This window comes from Oryctolagus cuniculus, chromosome 2, assembly GCF_051225735.1.
Source record: "Oryctolagus cuniculus isolate XC-2025 breed Fujian yellow rabbit chromosome 2, ASM5122573v1, whole genome shotgun sequence".
Lineage (NCBI taxonomy): Eukaryota > Metazoa > Chordata > Mammalia > Lagomorpha > Leporidae > Oryctolagus > Oryctolagus cuniculus.
Window position 1 is genome coordinate 32381638 of NC_142868.1, and position 21841 is coordinate 32403478.

General features: G+C 46.3%; 1 protein-coding gene across 19 annotated transcripts in view; it reads left to right on the forward strand.

The window, feature by feature from the left end:
• The window catches only part of LOC149127717 (uncharacterized), a 203802-nt gene that overhangs the window by 39365 nt on the left and 142596 nt on the right, over nt 1-21841 (forward strand). The window contains exon 5 of one of the 19 annotated variants that reach the window (XR_016228783.1): nt 337-415. The exons of the other annotated variants lie outside the window; for them this stretch is intronic. The gene's annotated coding sequence lies outside the window, so the exon portion shown is untranslated. Of the gene's footprint in view, nt 1-336; nt 416-21841 lie in introns of those variants that run through there. 19 annotated transcript variants of the gene reach the window in all.

A 21841-nucleotide genomic window follows, 5' to 3' on the forward strand; every position in this document is an offset into this window, starting at 1 on the left:
ATATTACGAGAAAACTACGCATGGATTTTAAAACATTTTATATTGAAATACACTTTTTCATTCTATTTTCCATGAACTTTCTGAAGTACTTTCATGTATATATCAAAGAGAGAGAGAGAGAGAAAATGAAAATTTATCTTTTTTTTTTTTTAAGATTTATTTGAAAGTCAGTTACAGAGCGAGAGGAAGAGACAGAGAGATTGTCCATCCTCTGGTTCACTCTCCAGATGGCCATACACCCTGTAGCTAGGCCGATCAGGAGCCAGAAGCTTCATTCGGGTCTCCCACATGGATGCAGGAGCTTAAGGACTTGAGCCATCCTCTGCTGCTTTTCAGGTACATTAGCAGGGAGCTGGATGGGAAGTGGAGCAGCCGGGACTTGAACCGGTACTCATATGGGATGCCAGCACTGCAGGTGAGGCTTAACCTTTTATGACACAGTGGTGGCCCCATATCTACCTTAAGGAAGGGGCTCATGTGGTGAGAGTTGTTAGCAAGTCACCAAATCTGCAAGTGGCCTGTCAGCCGGACCCTGGAGAGCCTGATGTTGAAGTTCAAAGGATTCCCTCTTCCTGGGGTGGTGGTGGTGGTAGTTCTTTGCGTTCCGCTCAGGCCTTTAACTGATTGGATCCAGCCCACTGACATTATGAAGAGAAATCAGCATCACTCAAAGTCCACCAATTTGAATATTAATCTCATCCCAAACACTCTTGTAAAGACATTCAGAATAATGTCTGACCACATGTCTGGGCATGGAGCCCCAGCCAAGGTGACAAACAGTATCAAACATCAGAGCAGGTGCTATGGCATAGAAGGTTAAGCCTCTGCCTGCAGTGCTGTCATCCCATATGGGAATGGTTCAAATTCCAGTTGCCCCACTTCTGATTCAGCTCCCTGCTAATGCGCCTGGGAAAGCAATGGAAGATGACCCAAGTGCTTGGGCACCCTTGTGGGAGACACCTGGATGAAGCTCCTAGCTTCAGGCTAACCCAGTCCTGGCCATCATGGTCATTTGAGGAGTGAACCAGTGAATGGAAGATCTCTCTTTTCTTCTCTCTCTCTCTCTCTTTCCTTTCTCTCTCTCTCTCTCTTTCAAATAAATACATTGAAAACACAACACCACAGGTATATAGTACGTCTGTTTTACGGATGAGGTAGCTGAGGCTTAGGTACTTTAAGGACCTTGACTGAGGTCACAGAGGCAGTAAGAGGCACCTGTGAGTATTTTTGCCCTTCCTGTTTGAAACCCAGGCATGTCTGTATTCAGAGCTGCCACCTGTGGTACTTTGTGCTGTTGTCTCCTTCTGTGCCATAGTGCTGACAGGATCTGAGACACAGGAGACTCAGGGTCAGCAAATGAGCTACTGTGGATAAAGAGTGGGAAGAGCCTCGAGTGTTGGCCAGGGGACAGCTTTTGAGGAGGTGCCAGTCATAATCCCAGGAGACACAACCCCAAATACCACAGTCCTGAATGTCGTGATCCCAAAAGATCAAAATCCCATAAATCTAAAATCCTGAAAATCATAATCGCAAAAGTTGGAATCTTGAAAACCACAATTCCCAAGGGGCAGGGAGCAGTAAGGGACTATGCTAGAGGGCCAGACAGCCACAGCCAAATTCTGGAGAAAGGATTTGGCCACGCGATGCAGCGACAATGAAAAGTCCTGCTCGATGATGCGCCTCCTGTCTTTAGTGCCCTCCTTCCAGCTGACGAAAACATCACCTGTGCTTCTCCACATATCTGTGGTCCATGAGTGCATGTGTAATGGCTTTCCATGCATCCAAAATAACATAAAAGCATGGCACCGAAGTGGAGATGATTCAACAGGAGACATTGATGTCAGTGTACGTGGAGTCTAAGAATTTCAGAAAGTGCAGCGCCACATAGAAAATGAGTGTGAGTGTGTTTCCCAAGGAGAGCCACACCCTCAAAAGAAAAAGCACAGCTATTCATCACCCTCCAGGACTGGAAAGTACGGTTAACAATCATGAAAGCCACCAGCTCCCACAGACCGCTCCTGTGCGACTGCCCATCGTCAATACCTACGGCACAATTTTTTCCATATGTCAAATTTTCATTCCATTTTTTTCCCCACACTATGTAAAGCCATTGGTGTTAATTTTTGCAGTTTGCCTCTTTATCTTTCCTCCTCACATCATTGCCAATTTATAGTGACGCACAAACTTTTAGAGAGTTCTAATTTTATGAATTTGTTGCAAATTCGACTCCATGGTGGTACGCTCTCACCACGTGGACTTTGTGCATCAGCATCGTGCCTGCACATAAGAATGTCATTACTTCCTCCGTCAGTGAAGAGATGCCTTTTTTGCGCATCTGCCTCTGTGAAAGGTAAAATTTCTCGACATCTTGGCTCTCTGGACATCTGCGGATGATAGTGACCTTGGTGGTCTTTGAGCAAACTCGTCAGAAAGACTGTGGTGTTTCGGATGACAAAGCTGGGTGCACAAGGTTACCATCCTTCGGCACAGACATTTATCCATTTTACTTTTTGACCTATTTCTTTATGAATAGGGGTTGTCTGAGTCTGACTGTTGCATCCGTGGGACTGTCACCATTCAACCTGGGTGTTTATGCTTGTGAAAATATAGGTGTTGTGATTGTTTGTTTTGTTGTTTAATGTAGCCTAGGAAGTATCCTGTTTTACATGTTTCCCAAATTTGAATGTTTCCCCTTTGAAAAATGTAAATGAAAGTCTTTTAAAGAATTTTTAAAATTGTTTTTTCAAGAGTTCTATTTATTAAATTTCCAGATTTTGAAAAGTAATTTGAGAGGCAGAAAGAGAGAGGACAGAGGGAAAGAGAGGGAGGTCCCACCTGTTGGTTCACTCCCCATCTCTGAAATACCTCTGTTGGGGCTGAAACACAGAGCTAGAAATTCAATCCAGGTCTCCCATCTGAGTCCTAGAGAGCCGCCAGCTACTTGAGCTATCACCTGTTTCCTCCCAGAGTGTGCATTAGCAAGGAGTTGGAGTCAGGAGCTGGAGCCAGGAGCTGGAGCCAGTGCTTGAGCCCAGGTACTCCAATATGGGCCAGGGGTATCTTAACCAGTGTCTTAACTACTAAGTCAAATGTATGCCCTGTTTCCAGATTTTAATCCTTTGGTATTTTCAGCTTTTGAGACAGAACTTTCAAGATTTCAGCATTCAGTTTTATGACATTCGGGATTGTGATTATGTTTGGGATTGGGGATTATGTCCCAAACCCTTTTGAAACCTCTGAAATCAAGTAGGAGAGGGACTGAGGGACTGTGACTGCTCACACAGGCCACAGCACACCACAGCTGGTTGGTTTCCAGGTGGTGAGCTCAATTCCTTAAAGCACCAGCGACAGTGGTCCGGGCAGGAGCAGCAGTAGGTGAGACACAGAGAAGGGAAAGACCGAGAGCCCCAGCACCCAGGAAGGAGGACAGCGGATGGGGAGGAAGCTCACGCTCCAGGAATCTTCGCATTTGGATCAGGAGCAGGGGTGCGCCCTGGACCTAAACAACATGCTGTGCATAGGAGGAGACTCGCTGGGGCCTGGCCAAAGACTGGCCAAAGGTGAGACTGATCCAGGAGCTGAGAGGTCAGCATCCAGTTTGCCTTGGCTGATGCCAAGCGCAACACATCAGCTCTGGGGGAGCTCTGGCCCCGTGGGACAAATCCCTACTCCGTCAAGTTTGTCTCCCTCAGGATGAGCTGCTCACTTCCCAGATCTGGAACAAAGCCTCAGAGGCTGAGTGTCTCCCAGATAAAGTTCCAGGGATAGTCAGGGGACTGCGGGGAGGGTTGGGGAAGCAGCTCTGGAAGTTCCCGGACAGCAGCACAACTGAGCATGCTCCTAAGGTCAACAGCAGATGTAAAACCGGCTCCAAGCAGCTACTCAGAAAGGGCTCCCGACGTTACAAAACCTTGAGCTCATGATCAAAAGAAACTTCACATAAAAATCTGTATTCTAGGGCTCTCATGTCCAAAAGACCTGGCAACACAGGGCTGGTTGAGTTGAGCGGCTGTAGACGAGTAGAAGTGCTGGCTACTGGACCGGCGCCGCGGCTCACTAGGCTAATCCTCCGCCTAGCGCCGCCGGCACACCGGGTTCTAGTCCCGGTTGGGGCGCCGGATTCTGTCCCGGTTGCCCCTCTTCCAGGCCAGCCCTCTGCTGTGGCCAGGGAGTGCAGTGGAGGATGGCCCAGGTGCTTGGGCCCTGCACCCCATGGGAGACCAGGAAAAGCACCTCGCTCCTGGCTCCCGGCTCCTGCCATCGGATCAGCGCGGTGCGCCGGCCTTGGCGGCCATTGGAGGGTGAACCAACGGCAAAGGAAGACCTTTTTCTCTGTCTCTCTCTCTCTCTCACTGTCCACTCTGCCTGTTTAAAAAAAAAAAAAAAGTGCTGGCTACTGCGGCTTACATCTAATCATTTCCACAGTCCCCACCCCTCCCTGGAAGCCTCGTGCACACTAGGACTTTGTTTACCCCACCCAGTCAGCTTCCTTCCTTGACTTTTGCCCTCCCTGCTGGATAGCAGCGTTTCCTGGGAGGCCCAGCGAGGAGGTGTGGCTTGTCGGAGCTGAGATCCATTGGAATGTATCAGAACTAGGACTTGAACCCAGGTTCTCTTCTCCATGTCCAGGAGACACTGTTGTGAAGTCACTTTCTCCTGATTCCAGCCTGGTGTGCACTGTGTGACAGTTGTCCCAGGAACCTTGGGATACTGCAGGGCTGTGGGAAACACAAACCAGAAAGGGAATGTGGAGGTGATGCCAGTGGGGGGAAGGGTAAGACTCTTCCTCCCTCCCTCCCTCCCTCTCTTCCTTCCTTTTTTTCTTTTTTTTAAATAGAATCTGTGACTTGGGACTCAAGGAGAGTTAAGGAAAGGTCCCCAAACACAAAGATCAAGGAAGCACAGTGTGGCAGAGAAGGAAGGAAATTTGAGCTGTCCCAAGATTCAGGCCATCGTAAGCACCAAAATCCCTCTGAACTGAGACCCCAGTTGCTACAGAAAGTCTTGCTCAGTCAGTGACTGGGGACTATCAACACTGAAAAACAATGGACTCAGGTTTAAGTTGCAATTATTTTTTTCAGATGGAAGATTAAAGTTGTAAGTTAGAGTACACGGAAGTTCCATTTTTAAAGCATTCGTTCCAAGGTGGAACAAGTGCTGTTGTAAAAATCAGATGCTAATATAAGCATAGTGCCTTGAAATTTAAAATTAATTTCATTTGCAGTATCTCACAAATCATGAAAGGCTCATGTCTGGTTTATGGCCAGTGAGGTCTCCCCTGGCAATGTTTAGCTCCCCTGCTAGCGTCCTACCGTCTTAGACAGAGAGCCTTTTCTTTTTCTTAAAATTTTTAGAATTTTATTCTATTCATTTGAAAGAGAGAGAGAGAGTGTGTGTGTTTCCCATCAACTGGTTCACTCCCCAGATGCTTGTAGGCAGAAGCCAGAAGCTAGGAACTCATTCCAGGTCTCCCACATGGTTGGCAGGGACCCAGTTGCCTTCCAGAGTGTGCATTAGCAGGAAGCTGAAGTCGGGAGTGAAGCCAGGACCTGAACACAGGCACTCTGATAGGGGATGTGGGCATCCCAAGCACTGTGCAAACACCTGCCCCAGACAGAGAAACTTCACCTCCAGTGGCCTGCTGAATTCTCTGTGGCCCACAAGACCAGATTTGTTGCTCGGAAAATTTTGTTGTTGTTGTTGATTTGTTTGTTTTTGGTTTTTCAGGGAGCTGCTTTTCTGTTTCTGGCAACCTTCTACAGAAATTAGCAGCAGAGGTAATTCTCTCCTGGCCAGGAGAAGAGTCTGCCACTGAGGCTAGTCTACTGAACTCTAGTGACGTGCAAAGCAGTTGCTGGGTGCTGGGAATAGAGTGAAGAATGAGAGCTATGGGGCCCTTTGCTTGGTCTTACCATGTGTTTTGATTCACTGTGTTGACAGTGTATGAAATTTCTAATATAAGGGCACTTCAAAAAGATCATGGAATAATGGAATGCAAAGATAAATTTATTTTTGTGCGAAAGAAATCCATGCATAGTGTTTTTGTGATATTCATTTTTTTCCTGAATATTTTGAAGACCAACTGTATGCATGGATTTTAAGATTTTTTTTGGTACTAAAATAAAATTATAATTTACCTCCATTTTCCACAAACTTTTTGAAGCACCCTTGTAGCCTTCTGCCTTCCTTCAATGTTACTGCTGGGTTTGCCAGAAATATCAATCTCAGCCTGCGAGCCATATATATATATGCACATATATATCCTTCCAAAAATGCCATGCTATGTACAAGTGCTTCAGCCAGCAGGACTGGAATTTGCACAGCACACACAGGATGTTTTAAAGCTTTTTCCTTCTAGTCACCTGTTGTAGCACGAAGTCAGCCTTGGATGGGTCCTCTCTGGAGGGGAGTAGGATAAGACCGTGTTCCCTTATTGTGCTGGCCAGACTCTCCAGGGTGACCCAGAATAGAAATGGTGAGAGTGATGATTGCTCCTGTTCTGAATCTTGAAGGAAACACGCCTGACCTTTGAGTAATGGCACATTTGCCATGTACCGTTATGTTTTGAGTAGGTCTTAAAAATAGCACTTAAAATATTTGAGAGCCAGAGAGAGAGAGGGAGACAGACATAGCTGCTAGTTTACTCCCCAAATGTCTGCAACTGTGGGGAGAAGGGAAGAGAGGGTGAGATCTCAATTCAGGTCTCCCACGTGGGTGGCAGGAACCAACCACTGAGTAATTTTCCTAAATTTTTAAAAAATAGTCAATAGACATTGAATGTTATTGAATACTGTCCTGCTCCTGTATATGATCGTGAGTGTTTCTCTTTTGAGCTGTTAATGTAGACACTTCATTCTGTTACCTCTTCTTTTTCATTATCTATTGATGGAGACAGCTTACTGGTGATTTATTTAAGATTTTCTGTCAATATTATGAGTAACATTTCCATGTAATTTTCCTTTTTCAAACTGCCCTTAGTTTTTGGTATGAGTTATTCCCATCTTATAAAATGGAAAAAGTGAAGTGTTTTTCTATTCTGTGGAAGAATTTATCTAAGACTGGAATGATGTTTTCTTTGTGGGAAGATTTTAAGCTATGATTAAATTTTCATAAAGATGTTAGTTTTTCTTTCCTTTGGACATTTCAGTACTTTATATTTTTACAAAACTTCTTCTTTCACCTGTTTTTAATTTGGGGAGCATTAGTTTATAATACCCATGCTTTTAATGTCTGTAACAACTATAGCCATGTTTACTTTTCTCATTCATATCATAGTTTTAACAAATTATTGCTTTTTTTTCCCTCTTTTGATCAGTACTGCCAGAAGTTTGTCAACTGTAAGACTTTTTAAAGAACCAATGTTGGATTTATTGATCCTCTGTATTGTTTGTTTATATTTAAGTTTATTCTGTTCTAAATATTATTTCTTTTTCTACACAGTAGATTTATTTCTAGTTACCCTTGTAATGACAATGTTGGTCTTTAATGTCTCACATCTATGCAGGGGACTCCTTTTGTGGCTTATGTTGAATGAGACCTATTTTCTAAAAAATGTTTTTAAAAATTATTTTTGTTTGAAATGTAGATGGGGTGAGGGAGAGGGAGGAGAGGGATAGAGAGAGACAGAGAGAGAGAGCGCGCGCCTCCATCTACTGGTTCATTTTTTTTTCTTTTTTTCTTTTTTTAATTTTTTTTGACAGGCAGAGTGGACAGTGAGAGAAAGAGAGAAAGATCTTTGTTTTGCCGTTGGTTCACCCTCCAATGGCTGCCAAGGCCGGCATGCTACTGCCGGTGTACTGTGCTGATCCGAAGGCAGGAGCCAGGTGCTTCTCCTGGTCTCCCATGGGGTGCAGGGCCCAAGCACTTGGGCCATCCTCCACTGCACTCCTGGGCCACAGCAGAGAGCTGGCCTGGAAGAGGGGCAACCAGGACAGAATCTGGCACCCCGACCGGGACTAGAACCCGGTGTGCCAGCAGCGCAAGGTGGAGGATTAGCCTATTGAGCCGCGGCACCGGCCCTGGTTCATTTCTAAAAGCCCACAACAGCTGGTGCTGGGAAAGGTTGAAGCTGGAAGCCAAGGACTCAGTCCAGGTTTCCCACGTGGGTGGCAGGGAACTAAGCACTTGAGCCATCCTGTGCAGCCTCCCAGGGTGCTTATTAGCAGGAAGCTGAAATTGGGAGCAGAGCAGAGACTCAAATCCAGGGACTCCAATATATGATGTGGGTGTCTCAAGCTGTGTCCTAACCACTGCACCTAGTGCCCACCCCACAACCCAGCTCTTGAGTTCTCCCTGTCAAAACCAAAGTTCAGTGATGCTAGGGTTGGACTCGAGCCCTCAAGAGCAAAAAGAACTCCTGTCTAAATTCCCACTTTTGCCTTATTTCTGGCCTTTGCGAAGTCCTTATTTTATTACAAGGTCAGTGATACAGTTACAAAGATGAATATTTGATGAAGACCTTTTGGAAAAGCATATTAACCATTTTGAGTAGGAGAGGTGCTCTGACCCACTGTACTGCAAGAAATAGGGAATGTTCCAATCTTCTTTCTCCCTGCCCCCATTTCATTTGCATTTTGCTTTAGTTTCTGACTTCAATTCAGGTGTCTGCATCTGATGCCTGGTCTTTTGTATCTTCTTTTTAAAAGAAACTAATTTAAATTTGTACTCATGTATTTGAACAGCAGAGAGAGAAAGAAAGAATATGAGAATAGGAATTTCCCACCTGTAGGTTTATTCCCCAAATGCTCACAATAGCCAGAGCTGGGCCAAGTTGAAGCCTGGAATTCATGCTGGATCTCCCACATGGTTGGCAGGGGCCCAAGTACTTGAGCCCAAGTACATTGCCACCTCCCAGGGTGCACACTGGTAGGAAGCTGGATCAAAAGCAGAGCTAGCACTTGGACCCAGGGATCTGGTATGGAATGTGGGCATTCCAAGTAGAGTCCTACCTGCTGTGTTAGTCACCTGCCCCATTGTATATCTGCTAAGGTGGCTTCATGCCCTTCAGAATGCACCTCTCAACAACCTTTCTGCTGCTTATATTGGCATCCTTCCTTATCCAGCCTATAGACGTCCTTATGCTCAACTTATCTCTGCTTCTGCACTCTGGGAAGGCAAGGGAGTGGGACTTTGGAGTGAGAAGGACTAGGGGATGAGATGAGTAAGACATAAGACTCTGCATCACCACAAATACCCAGTGCTGAGGTTGCTACACACACACACACACCCACACCCACACCCACACCCACGCCCATGCCCACCCTATCCCAACTTCACCAGGTATCTCCCTGACAATGAGGCTAAAATGACCATAGGCCACACTTTTGACTGATCTCCATTTGAAAGGTTCATAATACAAAAGTTAGTTTCTTATGTATACACACACACACACACACACACACACACTTTCATAAGTATAAGTATGTCTTGTAGCCTTTTCTTATCATTTTTGTTTCATTCCAGTCCTGAATTCCTCATCATCTCTCCTAGTTCAGTCTCAGCCTCCACCAAGTAATCTATGTCTATGGTCCAGGAGGGAGTTTTTCTAACTTTCCTCCCTGCACTTTTAGCCCTACAAATGAAGATGTGTTAGTACTTACTCTACAACAATAGATTCATATCATACACACTCCTATCTTTATTCAGTAACACCTAATGGGAATCCTCTAAACCAACTGATGGAGCTCTAATTAATGCTTTTAGTGGTCACTCGAATCTCCTGCTGTGTGGATATATATCGGTCATTCCCCTACTGATGGGTAATTGTCTCAGGTTTTACCATTACAAACAAAGCTACAGTAAATATCCTTGTAAGCACGTCCTATCTGTGGGTAGTTTAGGTTTATGGGATAGATTCCCAGAAGTGGCATTGAAAGAGAGGAGGATATATGATATTATTAAATGTTAGTAGGCATTGTCATACTTGCTTCCAAAACGTTATGACAGCTTACATTTCTTCCTCCTCTTCAAAAGTTTTATTTTGAAAGTCAGAGTTACAGAGAGAGAGAGAAAGAGAGAGAGAACTTCCATCCACTGGTTCACTCCACAGATGGCTGCAATAGCTAGGGCTAAGCCGGAAGCTTCATCCAGGTCTCCCATACAAGTGGCAGGGATCCAAGCACTTGAGCCATCTTCCCTGCTTTCCCAGACCTATGGCAGGGAATTGGGTTTGTGATGCAGCCAGGACATGAACCGACACAGGCACAGATGGTGGCTTAATCCACTGTGCCACAATGCTGGCCCGGAAAGTCCCCTCTTCTGCATCCCTTTGGCACTTGATGCTTTCAGTGTAAAAACATGTAGGTGTGAGTTAATCACATCTCATTGTTGTATAAAATTTGCATTTCCCTATGCCTAATTAAACACTTTTGTTATTGGGATTAACTGTCCCCTGCATTGACAGTTTTCTTTTTTACATGTTTTTCTGATTTGTCTTTTGCCAATTTGTAAATGTTTTTTATTACAGATGTTAATCTGCTCAGTCATGTGTGTCATAAATTTATACTGAATCTACTATTTTTATTTTATGACAATTTTTTGGCCCACAAACTTTGAAAAATTAAATATGTTTATCTTTTTTAAGCTTCTGGTTTTCAATATAATTTGTTAAAAATATTTATTTATTTATTTGAAAGAGTTACAGAGAGAGAGAGAGAGAGAGAGAGAGAGCTCAAACTTCCAGGTTCACTCCCCAATTGGCCACAACAGCCAGGGCTGGGTCTGGCCAAAGCCAGGAGGTTGGGGCTTCATCTGGGTCTCTTACATGGGTGACAGGGACCCAAATACCTGGGCCATCTTCTGCTTTTCCCAGGCCATTAGTAGCAAACTCAGTCAGAAATGGAGCAACCAAGACATGAACCAGTGCCCATATAATATGCTCTCCCTCTCTCCCTCCCTCTCTCTCTCTCTCTTCATCTCCTTCCCCTCCCCTTCCCCCTCTCCCTTCTCCCTTAGCTCCTTTCTCTATAACTCTCTTTCAAATAAAATAATTTTTTAAAAAGATTTAATTCAAAATGGCATTAAATATACATGCATATTAATTTTCCAGAATTGATAATTTAAAAATTTTAATGATAGTTAGCTGGGCATAAAATTTTGGGCTGAAAATATTATTGCTCAAAATATTCTCTCCTTTTTTTAAAACCTAGCAGGGCATAGCCTCTGAAATCCAAGTTGGAGGAAAACATGGTCCTTTACTTTTTTATTGGGAAAGATTTTCATGCCTGGGAACTTCTCCACTTGATCACACCACCTTAATGGTAAGGTGCAGTGTGTCCAGACATGAAAGATACTTGTGCATACTGGGGCAATGATGGGATTCTGAAAGGACACAAGAGGCCCCCTGAGACAGGAGTCATTCAATCATTGAGGGAAGTATTTGGAGCTGGCCGGTTGAACTTGAAAGCTCCTCAAACCAGAAGTAGGAGTTTGTTGGGCACTCTATGAGCTACTGTGAAGCTGAGACTAATGAAGGCTGAGAATTGTGCTTCTGTCTGAGATACCACTATTTGGTAGCTCCGTCTGTAGGCTAAGGTCATGGCAAAGAGGCCCAGAGCTGTTGGTCCCAGTTTAAAGTGGATAGTGAAGTGGAGGAGCAAGGCTTTATGATTGGGTAGACTCAGTGACAGAGCAAGGACAAAAGCCTTAGATCTATTTTTCCCTTGCTGGTGTGAGTGAGCTGAAAACAAATCCCAGCCCCCTACTTTCTTTCTCAAAAGCTCCTTGTCTCACTTCCCCCTCTCCTGCATTCCAGAGACCTGCATTATAGCTGGGCGGAACAACTATTATAGCAACAGAATGACCAGGAGCCCAGAGGGAGAATCTTAAGGAAGAGGAGAGAGACTTATAAGGAAGTGCCTTTCCCAGCTCTAGAAACAGGACAAGACTTGAGAGATCCATGATAGCCTCAGAGTCCAAGTGCTGACAAGGAAATCAAAGCTCAGGGAGGTGAGAGGACTGGCCCAAGAACACACAGCTGGGTTAACAGCGGAGCTGGAATTTAAATCAGGTCTTCTGGGGCTACGCTGTGGCATGGAAGGTTAAGCCTCCGCCTTTAGTGCTGGCCTCCCATATGGGTGCTGGTTGGAGTCCTGGCTGCTCTACTTCTGATCCAGCTCCCTGCTAATGTACCTGGGAAAGCAGCAGAAGATGACCCAAGTACTTGTGCTCCTGTACCATGTGGGAGACCCAGAGAAAGATCCTGGCTTCTGACTGCAGCCTGGCTCAGTCCCTGCTGTCGGGGCCATTTGAGGAGTGAACCAGGGGATGGAAGATTCATTCTCTTCTCTCTCTCTCTCTGCCTTTCAAATAAGTTTAAAAAATATTTTTAAATTTATTTGAGAGGCAAAGTTACAGAGAGAGAAGGGGAGAGACAGAGAGAAAGGTCTTCCATCTGCTGGTTCATTCCCCAAATGGCTGTAATGGTTGGAGCTGGTCCAATCTGAAGCCAGGAGCTAGGAACTTCTTTTGAGTCTCCTATGTGGGTTAAGGAGCCCAAGCACTTGGGCCGTCTTCTATTGCTTTCCCATGCCATTAGCAGTAAGCTGGATCAGAAGAGGAGCAGCTGGGACATGAACCTGTGCCCATATGGGATGCTGGCACTGGCCCCAAATAAATTTTAAAAATTAAAAATAAATTTAAAAATCTTTTTAAGAAATCAGGTATTTTATCTTGAAGATTTGCTTTTCTCATGAGTTGTAATCATAATCATTGAACGCTTACTATATGCTGAGCACTGTTCTAAGCACTTAACATGTAACAGCATGTTTCACCCTCACAAAAGTCCATGAGATTGAATCTATTATTTTTCTCTGTTTTTCATGTAGAGGAGGAATTGAATTACAGAGAAGTTAGCTACCTCTTGCAATGTCACATGGCTATAAAGTGGTAATAGACCTTGGATTCAAGCGCAAGCCTAGCTCAAAAAACCTATACTGTTAACCTTACGTTATACAGACTTTTGATGTAGGATTTCTGTCATCCTCTATTTTGCTTTCCATTCTTTGTAAGATATATACATATTTTAAAATGTCATTCATTCTTATTTGAAAGGCTAAGAAACAGAATCTTCTCCCCCCCTCCCCCACATACATACATAGGGAGAGTGGGGTTGGGAATTAATCTTTCATCCATAGTTTCACTCCCTAAATGCCTGCAACAGCGGCAGGTGGGCTAGGCTGAAGTCAGGAGCCAGGAACTCCATCCAGGTCTCTCACATGGGTGGTAGGAATCTAAGTACCTGAGCCGTCACTGCTGCCCCCTGGGGTGTGAGTTATGGGATGCGGGGGTCCAAATAACTGCTGTGCCAAATGCCCACCCCAGACACATAATATTTTGGTATACATATTCATATTCATTTGCTTTTTTCCCCCAGTGTGCCATTTTTATAGTTGCTCCTCGGCCACTGCAGTGAGTTTGGCTGAGTAAAGTTGTGTAATTAGCCCTAGGCCAGGCTAATCACATTACAAGGTTTACAAAAACTAACTAAACACAAATGAAGAGTCAGGGAAGAGAGGCAAGGTAAAGAGGTGCAGACTTCCTGGAGTTTACATCCATCTCCATGTGTGGCTGCTGGGCTCCTGGAATTACTCCATACCTGTCGCTCCCCCTCTTCGTGGAGGAATGACACAGGACCCTGCGTTGTTCTTTTGTCTGCTCGGCCCTCCCCGGGTTTGCTGCTGGTTCTTCCCGGGTTGGTTACTGTCCCTTCCACCTCCGTGGAAGGGCGGTTCCCCCTAGCCACTTTCCCCACTTCCGCAGGGGAGCGGCACACCGCCGGCCAGCTCTCTGGGGGCTGCACAGGTGTTCCTTCAGATAGATGTTCCCCTTAGATGTTCCTGGTGCATGCCGTCTCTCTCCTCCTTTATAGTCCTCTTCCACCAATCCCAACTCTGCTACCCACACGCCAAGTACGCTGCTCTCCTCCAATCAGGAGCAGGTCCTACAGTTTATTGGTTGAACTGGAGGCAGCTGTGTAGAAGCTGTTTCTCCCTTCTCAGCGCCATATTGTGGGAGAGCAGATGCATAGAATAAGTCTTAATTCCAGTAAGTTAGTCTAGTCCGAGTTGCTCCCCACAGATCCCCCTTTCTTTTTATTTTTGGTGTTGATACGCGCCTGTCATTGGTGCCCCACGGCACACACTCTGCTCTGCTTGCTGGAGTTGCCCACAGGTGCTTACAAGCCCTACCAATCAGGCAAACCAAATCTGGGTCCTCTCTTCGCCATGTTGTGAGGAGGTTTTTAGGCGCTGATGCGTGCCTGTGTTCGGTGCCCTGCAGCGCATGCTCTGCTCTGCTAGAACTGCCTGCAGGTGCTTACAAGCCCTAGCAATCAGGCAAACCGAATCCAAGCCCTCTCATTGCCGTATTGTGGGGACACTTATTGGTGTTGATTCGTGCCTATCTTCGGTGACCTGCAGCTCATACTCTGGTCGAGCTGCCTGCTGGTGCTTATCGCCTTACTAATCAGGCAGACCGAATCCAAGCCTTTTCATTGCGGTATTGTGGGGAGACTTATTGATGTTAATTCGTGCCTGTCTTCGGTGACCTGCGGCGCATAAGCTGCTAGCCGCCCGCAGGTGCTCACCACCTCCCTACTCAGGCAGACCGAATCCAAGCTCTCTCATTGCCATGTTGAGGGGAGGCCTTATTTTTCTCTATTTCTCTATCTCCGGGCATTCCTATTTCTCCCATTTTACTTCTATCTGCCAGCATTCCTATTTCTCTCATTTTACTTCTAAACTTTGTTTCTCTTATCCCTGCTGCTTCCCGGTGCCCGCCCCGAGGCTGCTTCTCGGCGGCTTCCCGGCTCTGAGCCGCTTTAGCCCGCGCTTCTCTCATCTGCGCGGCTTCCCGGCTTCGCGCGCCCGCACCACGGCCTCGCACTAGCCCCACGTTCCCTATCTATTCACGCCCCGTGCTCTCTCTGCACGCGGCGGCTTCCACGAGTCACACAGCACAGCTTACGTATCCGCCACCACCGGCATTCAGTCCAAGTTCCCCAGGCTAACCTGGCGAATTCCAACCTGGCGGCCCACGTCTCTGCCTCTGGTTCCAGATTTTCGCCTTTTGCTCCCCGGGCTGACTTGAAGAATCCCAAGCTGGCTTTCGTTTCCGCCTTGGCCTGCCCCCGCAGCTTCAATTTCCCTAACATTTTTCTCTACCCGGTATGTTTCCCCAAGCTTTCTTCCAACAATACTCCTCCCTCATTTCTCCTGGCTTCTCCCCACAGTCCGTATCCGAGTCTGTTTGTTCTAGCTTTCACTTTCGCTTTCGACCTTAGAGATTTCTCCCAGCTTCCCCCCGTAGTCCGTATCCGAGTCTATGCCTAGGCTTTCGATAGCTTCTTCCGGCACCTTTTTTGTCCGGCTTTTCCCTAGGCTGTTTGCTAGTCTCTCTCTCCGATATTTTCCCACTTCTTCCCGTTTCTTCCCTCCTAAGTTTCCTATCCGAGTCACGGCACCATTATGTCGCTCCCCCTCTTCATGGAGGAGCGACATTAAACCCTGCCTAGGCTTCATATCCGAGTCACGGCACCATTATGTCGCTCCCCCTCTTCGTGGAGGAATGACACAGGACCCTGCGTTGTTCTTTTGTCTGCTCGGCCCTCCCCGGGTTTGCTGCTGGTTCTTCCCGGGTTGGTTACTGTCCCTTCCACCTCCGTGGAAGGGCGGTTCCCCCTAGCCACTTTCCCCACTTCCGCAGGGGAGCGGCACACCGCCGGCCGGCTCTCTGGGGGCTGCACAGGTGTTCCTTCAGATAGATGTTCCCCTTAGATGTTCCTGGTGCATGCCGTCTCTCTCCTCCTTTATAGTCCTCTTCCACCAATCCCAACTCTGCTACCCACACGCCGAGTACGCTGCTCTCCTCCAATCAGGAGCAGGTCCTACAGTTTATTGGTTGAACTGGAGGCAGCTGTGTAGAAGCTGTTTCTCCCTTCTCAGCGCCATATTGTGGGAGAGCAGATGCATAGAATAAGTCTTAATTCCAGTAAGTTAGTCTAGTCCGAGTTGCTCCCCACACATACCCGTCTGGTCTGTCCCAGATTAAACAGAATTGGCAAGGTGTGGATTTCCAGCTGTGCTGGGGCTCCCTCGAGAGCAATAGGAACGATCTAGAACAGAAACCAGTATCAACTCTGAATGATACAATAGTGTTGTTATCTGCTTTTCCAAACCAATAGAATGTAGACACACCAAGAGAACCTGGATGTAAACTGTGGAATATGGGTGATTGTGTCCATGTGGACTCTTCAGCAGAAACAAAGCTCTACTCTTGTGGGGTGCGTTGGTAGTGGTGGAGCCTGTGCAGCCAGGGAGTGTACGGGAAACACTCAGCTCAGTTTTGCTGTGAACTAAAACTACAGAAATAAAGTCTCTTTTTTTTAAAAAGATTTATTTATTTATTTGAAAGTCAGAGTTACACAGAGAGAGGAGAGGCAGAGAGAGAGAGAGAGAGAGAGAGAGAGAGAGAGAGGTCTTCCATCCGCTGGTTTACTCCCCAGATGGTTACAACGACTGGAGCTGTGCCGATCTGAAGCCAGGAGCCAGGAACTTCTTACAGGTCTCCCACGTGGGTGCAGGGGCCCAAGGACTTGGGCCATTTTCTACTGCTTTCCCAGGCCAGAGCAGAGAGCTGGACAGGAAGTGGAGCAGCCGGGTCTCAAACCGGTGCCCATATGGGATGCCGGGACTTCAGGCCAGGGTGTTAACCCACTGTGCCACTGGGCCAGCCCCAGAAATAAAGTCTTAAAACAAGGACACCAAACCAGTGTCAACTGAGGTTTTGCCATGATGTGGTGATGCGCTCACGTTATGGAAGAACTCAGGAATTTTCTTCTAATGGATTCAAGCCATATTTTTAAGCATTTTTAAGTGCAATGAATGGTGCTAGACCCGGCTAGGGACTCATACTTGTGTGGTGAGCCTTGGTCTATGCTCAGGATCCTTAGGGAGGCAGACACATGTTGACGTCGACACAAAATCCATCTCAAGCATCACGTGAGATGTTGCCCCAAAATGCAGAATGAGAGGGAGAAGTGGGTTTCAATGGGTAGCATCTGGAGAGTCATCTTAGCACGGTGGATTAATTTACAAATAAGACACTCCATTTACACAGGCAGATCTGTGGGAGTTAGGGGAGGAAACAGGACCGTGCCCCCTCGTCTGTAATTCCTACCAGCTGTGTGACTTTCCACGTGCTGTTTCATCGCCCAGGGACTCTGCTGCTTTGCCTGTTAACGTGAGGATGTTCACAGCAGTGCACCTGCCTCGCAGGTTGGCAGTGAGTGTTTTAGTTCAGCCTGTGGCACACAGTAGGGGCTCTGTAAACACTGCAGATAACTGTGTGTGCCTGTGTGTGTTATGGTTTGCTGGTGGGCATGGATTTGGGGAGCAGTGAGTGGGGAGAGCCAAGGGTGACTGTGTACAGGTCAGTGGGTTGAGGGGAGTGGTATTGGGAGATAAGACTAGAAAGCTACAAGCCAGCCAAGTGTGGGTATTTCTCAGCTGGAAAGTGGGAAGCCAGGAGTGTTTTCAATCCATGATGAGAAACTCCCTTCTCATCGTAGATTAGAAAAAAATGTCCACACTCTGTGTTTCTAGACTCCAGTATCTACCCAGTCTCTATTCAGTGTGACAGATTGTGCCACTCTCTCAAGTTCTTCCACCAAGCCTATTTTTTAAGGTAGTCCTCCCCATCTGTTTTGAAGCCTTGAGGTCAAAGGTTATTTGAGCTATTAAAAAAAACCACAACCCCCAAACTCTTTCTCACCCAGTGACATACTCCAAAGTTTCCTCACACAAGCTCCAAAAAATAATGGGGTTAGGAGAGAGGTTTACAGGGTCAGCAGAAAATATCAAACCACATGAGACTTGATTCTCTTCCATGGAATTGTTTTCCTCCCCTGGTACAGTGCCCTGTAAAATGGTAAATAAGGTATCGGAGCTAATAAATCAATCCCAGAAGGACCTTTCTGCTGCCAAGCCACCCTTCAAGAATGGAATCCTCAGGGCAGATTTGGGGAATTGAAATCACCATCTGCGGAGCTGCCAGAGTGCTCTGCCTCGGCCTGCCAAGTTCACGGTGAACTTTCGTGCACTTTCTTTGCAGCTGTTAGAATCAGGGGCCTTTGTGAGAAGCAATTCCAATTGACAGCATTATTGAATGTAGGATTTTAGGGAAATCTACCAGGCCAGTGCAGGTATTTAGCCCCTGAAGCAGAATTGCCAACGTGAAAGCTATGGCCCCGGCAATCTCAGATTGAAAGCTGTTTGGAGCTCAGCCTGGAGCCACCCTCCTTTATTAGTGTACCCCTGAAGAAAATCCAAGTCTTCAGCCTATTGGAGGGGGGTGGTTATGATCTCAAGTCAATGATTTATGGCATGATTACGTTTGTTTTCTTTCTGAATTAACCCATGTGACCCATGGCGTTCGCACCTCGTGTTAACCATTACACACATACAGGAGCCCTGGATTTATTTGGGTGGCAGAGTTGGAATGCCTGGTGTTTCACTGTAGAGTGAGAGAACTGTGTGATCCATGGTCCTTACCAGGGGTGAAGGGCCGGGGGCCCGCCTGCCCGCCTCTGGTTTCAGCAGGAATCTCTGCTGCTGAGGCTCGTGGGGTCCGGGAGGTTGGCGGGTGCATCACCAACCACACCTAGATCCTGCAGACCCTGTGTCCTGCTTCTCCCCAGTCCTGGCATCTTCCCTTTGAAGTGTCTGCTTTTCTTACAGTAAATAGTAGTTGTTTGCCCCCCCCCCTTTTTTTTTTACTCTTCTATCTCTTTCCATGCTTAATGGAGACAGGAAAAAGGGTGGTTGGTAGAAATACTCTCGCCAAGTTAGTTTTAGATAAAGTCAGCCCAAATTTGGGCAAGACAATGGCAAATCAGCAGTCAGTTTCTCTGGTACTCCTCTTCCTGCTAGCTCCTTCTCTCCCCCACAATTGCTTTTGCAGCATTGCCTGAAGTTGTATTTTTTAAGAGCTGGTTCTAATGCCATGGGGCAGGGGTGGGGTGGGGTGTTTAGTTCATGTTATCTACATTTGGAGAGGGTTTCTTTCACGTTATTTGTTCCCTTTAGTAGAATGGAGCGGGAAACCAGGATTGTGTGTGTATGTGTGTGTGTGTGTGTGTGTGTGTGTGTGAAGGCTTTGCTTTATTTGTTTTCTGAGTTGATGTCTACTTTCTTTTTAGATTCACATAGTGTTAAAGCAGGATGTGGCTTTTAAAAATGTGGATTGAAAGGGAGCTTGTCTTACTCCGTCTGGGCCCCGATAACAGAGCACCATAAACTCGGTAGTGTATAAACAACAGAAATCGATTTTTCACAGTTCCGGAGGTGGGGAGTCCATGATCAAGGCTCTGGCAGTGTCCTTGTCTGGTGAGGGCCTGCTTCCTAGTTTACAGCTGGCTGTCTTCACCCCCACCCCCATGTCCTGACACTGCAGGAGGGGGAATCCGGCTCTCTGGGGACTCCTTTATAAAAGCACTAATCTGAGTTGCCAGCCGCCCCTCTAATGATCTAATCACCTGCCCCAAACCCCACTTCCAATTCCTATCATATTGACAAAAAAGGTTTCAACATAGGAATTTAGAGGGGACACAACTATTCAATGTGTAACATTCCTTTTAGGCCCCCCAAATTCATATTATCTCATGTAAAATATATTCACTTCATCCTAACAACCTTATGTCAACGTGACCTCAAAAGTCTAAAGTCCAAAGTCTCATTTAAATATTATCTAGATCAGATATGAGTGAGTCTCATTGTATAATTCATCCTAGATAAATTCCTCCCCAGCTTTGACCCTGTGGACCTGATTACGTCCTTCCAAAATGCAATGGTGGGGGACGGCACTGTGGCATAAGGGGTTAAGCTGCCATCTGCAGTGCTGGCATCCCATATGGGTGCCAGTTCAAGTCCTGGCTGCTCCACTTCTGATCCAGCTCCCTGTTAATGTGCCTGGGAATGCAGCGAAAGATGGCCCAAGTCACTATGCCCCTGCACCCATGTAGGAGATCCAAAGGAGGGCCCTGGCTCTCCTGGGCTTGGGCTTGGCCCAGCTTTGGCTGTTGTAGCCATCTGGGGGGTGAACCAGTAAATGGAAGATCTCTCTCTCTCTTTCTGTCTCTCCTCTCTCTCTTTACCTTTCAAATCAATCAATCAATCAATCTTTTTTTTAAAAAAATGCAATGCTGGGCCAGGCACAGGCTAGGCATTCCAGTTCCAAAAGTGGGAAATAGGAAAGGAGAAGTGAGCTACAGGTTGTAGGTAAGTTCAATACCTTAAGGCTCTAGAAGAATCTTCTTTGGCTCTGTGCTCTGCCTTCCAGGTTCCCTGGGGTTGGGGCCCTGCCTCCACAGCTCTCCTGGGCTTAGGCTTGTGGATCTTCCATGGAAGGAATGTCTTTTGTCCATCCTATATCCATGGGACACCAGATTCTTAATCACCTAGTTAACATCTTCCAGTGGGTGTTCTGTAGGCTTGTTAAATTTAAGTTATCCCAATTCAAACTGTTGACCTTGCCCAGTGCAAACTTGGCCCTCTCATATCTCAATAAGTGGCAGATCCAGCCTCCAGTTGTTCAGGCCAGTTATCATCAAGTCATCTTGATGCTTCTCTTTCTTTCAAACTTCACATCCAAACCATCAGCTATACCTTTAGAATATTTTCTAAATCCAACTATTCAGCTCTCAGCACCTGTGCCGCTGCTCTCCCATATAATCTTTTGCTTGGACTACTGCAGTAGAATCTATTTCAGTAGAACACGGCTTTGCTGCTTCTGTCCTTGTCTTGCTTCCCATGGTCTCTTCTCCATAGCCACAGAATGGCTTGCAAATGTGCATCAAATCAGATCATTTCTGACCAGCGCCTTCTAGTCACTTCCTAAATCACTCAGTAAAATCCAAAGCTTTCTCTCGTGTCTTCCAAATCTCCCCTGATTTGCCTCACCGCTTCCTTGATCTCATCTGTTATTTCTGCCCTCCACATGGACCGCCTTGCTGTTTGTTAAACATGTTGGCTGTGCCTCTGCTCCCAGTCTGACTTACAGTTTTGTACTCTTCTTCCTGGAGTGCTTTTTCTCGTTCAAAGTTGCCTCACCAGAGAGGTCCTCTCTGGACACTCTATCCGCAGTGTCCTTTGCTGGCACTCCCTGGCCCCTCAGGTTCTGCTCCGTCCTCCACACCTACCACCTCTACCTGTGTCTATTGTGTTAGTTTTACCACCCACCTGAATAGACTGTGTAAACAGATTATTTATTTTATTTACTTTATCTCACACTGTGCCTAGCACATAGTAGGTACCCATTCCTCCATGAGGTCTACCAGGGAACACCCTGAATGGGCTTTACAGGCTGCCGACTCCTGGGGAAGCTGTTGGGGTCTAATAAATAAGTGAAAAGACGAAGGGACATGGGATGGGGCAAAACTGTGGGTCAGATCTTCCATTTCCTACAGCAAATGGTTCAGCACTTCTGTATTTTCTAAAGAAAGTGAGATAATATCAGTCAGAATTTCTTGCATTAGATCAATAACTCATGTTATTGATGTATCTGGGTGTGTGTGAAATCCTAACAACCTTCCCCAATTTCCAGCAGTATCAGAATGAATAACTGTTCCATGTTTGATCTTGGCCAGACATATAATCATCCTTACTCCTGGCTGTAATCATTACATGACCCACACCCTCAAATCGAGAGGCCAGCAGTGTATTCTGAATGCCACAAAGAAGGGCCCATGTTCTCATGAACTTCCAAAGACGGTTCTTGTTACTGGCTTAGAACCTCGAATTCATACTTCAAGTTAGTTGGATTCTCATGGGCTTTAACACAACAACCT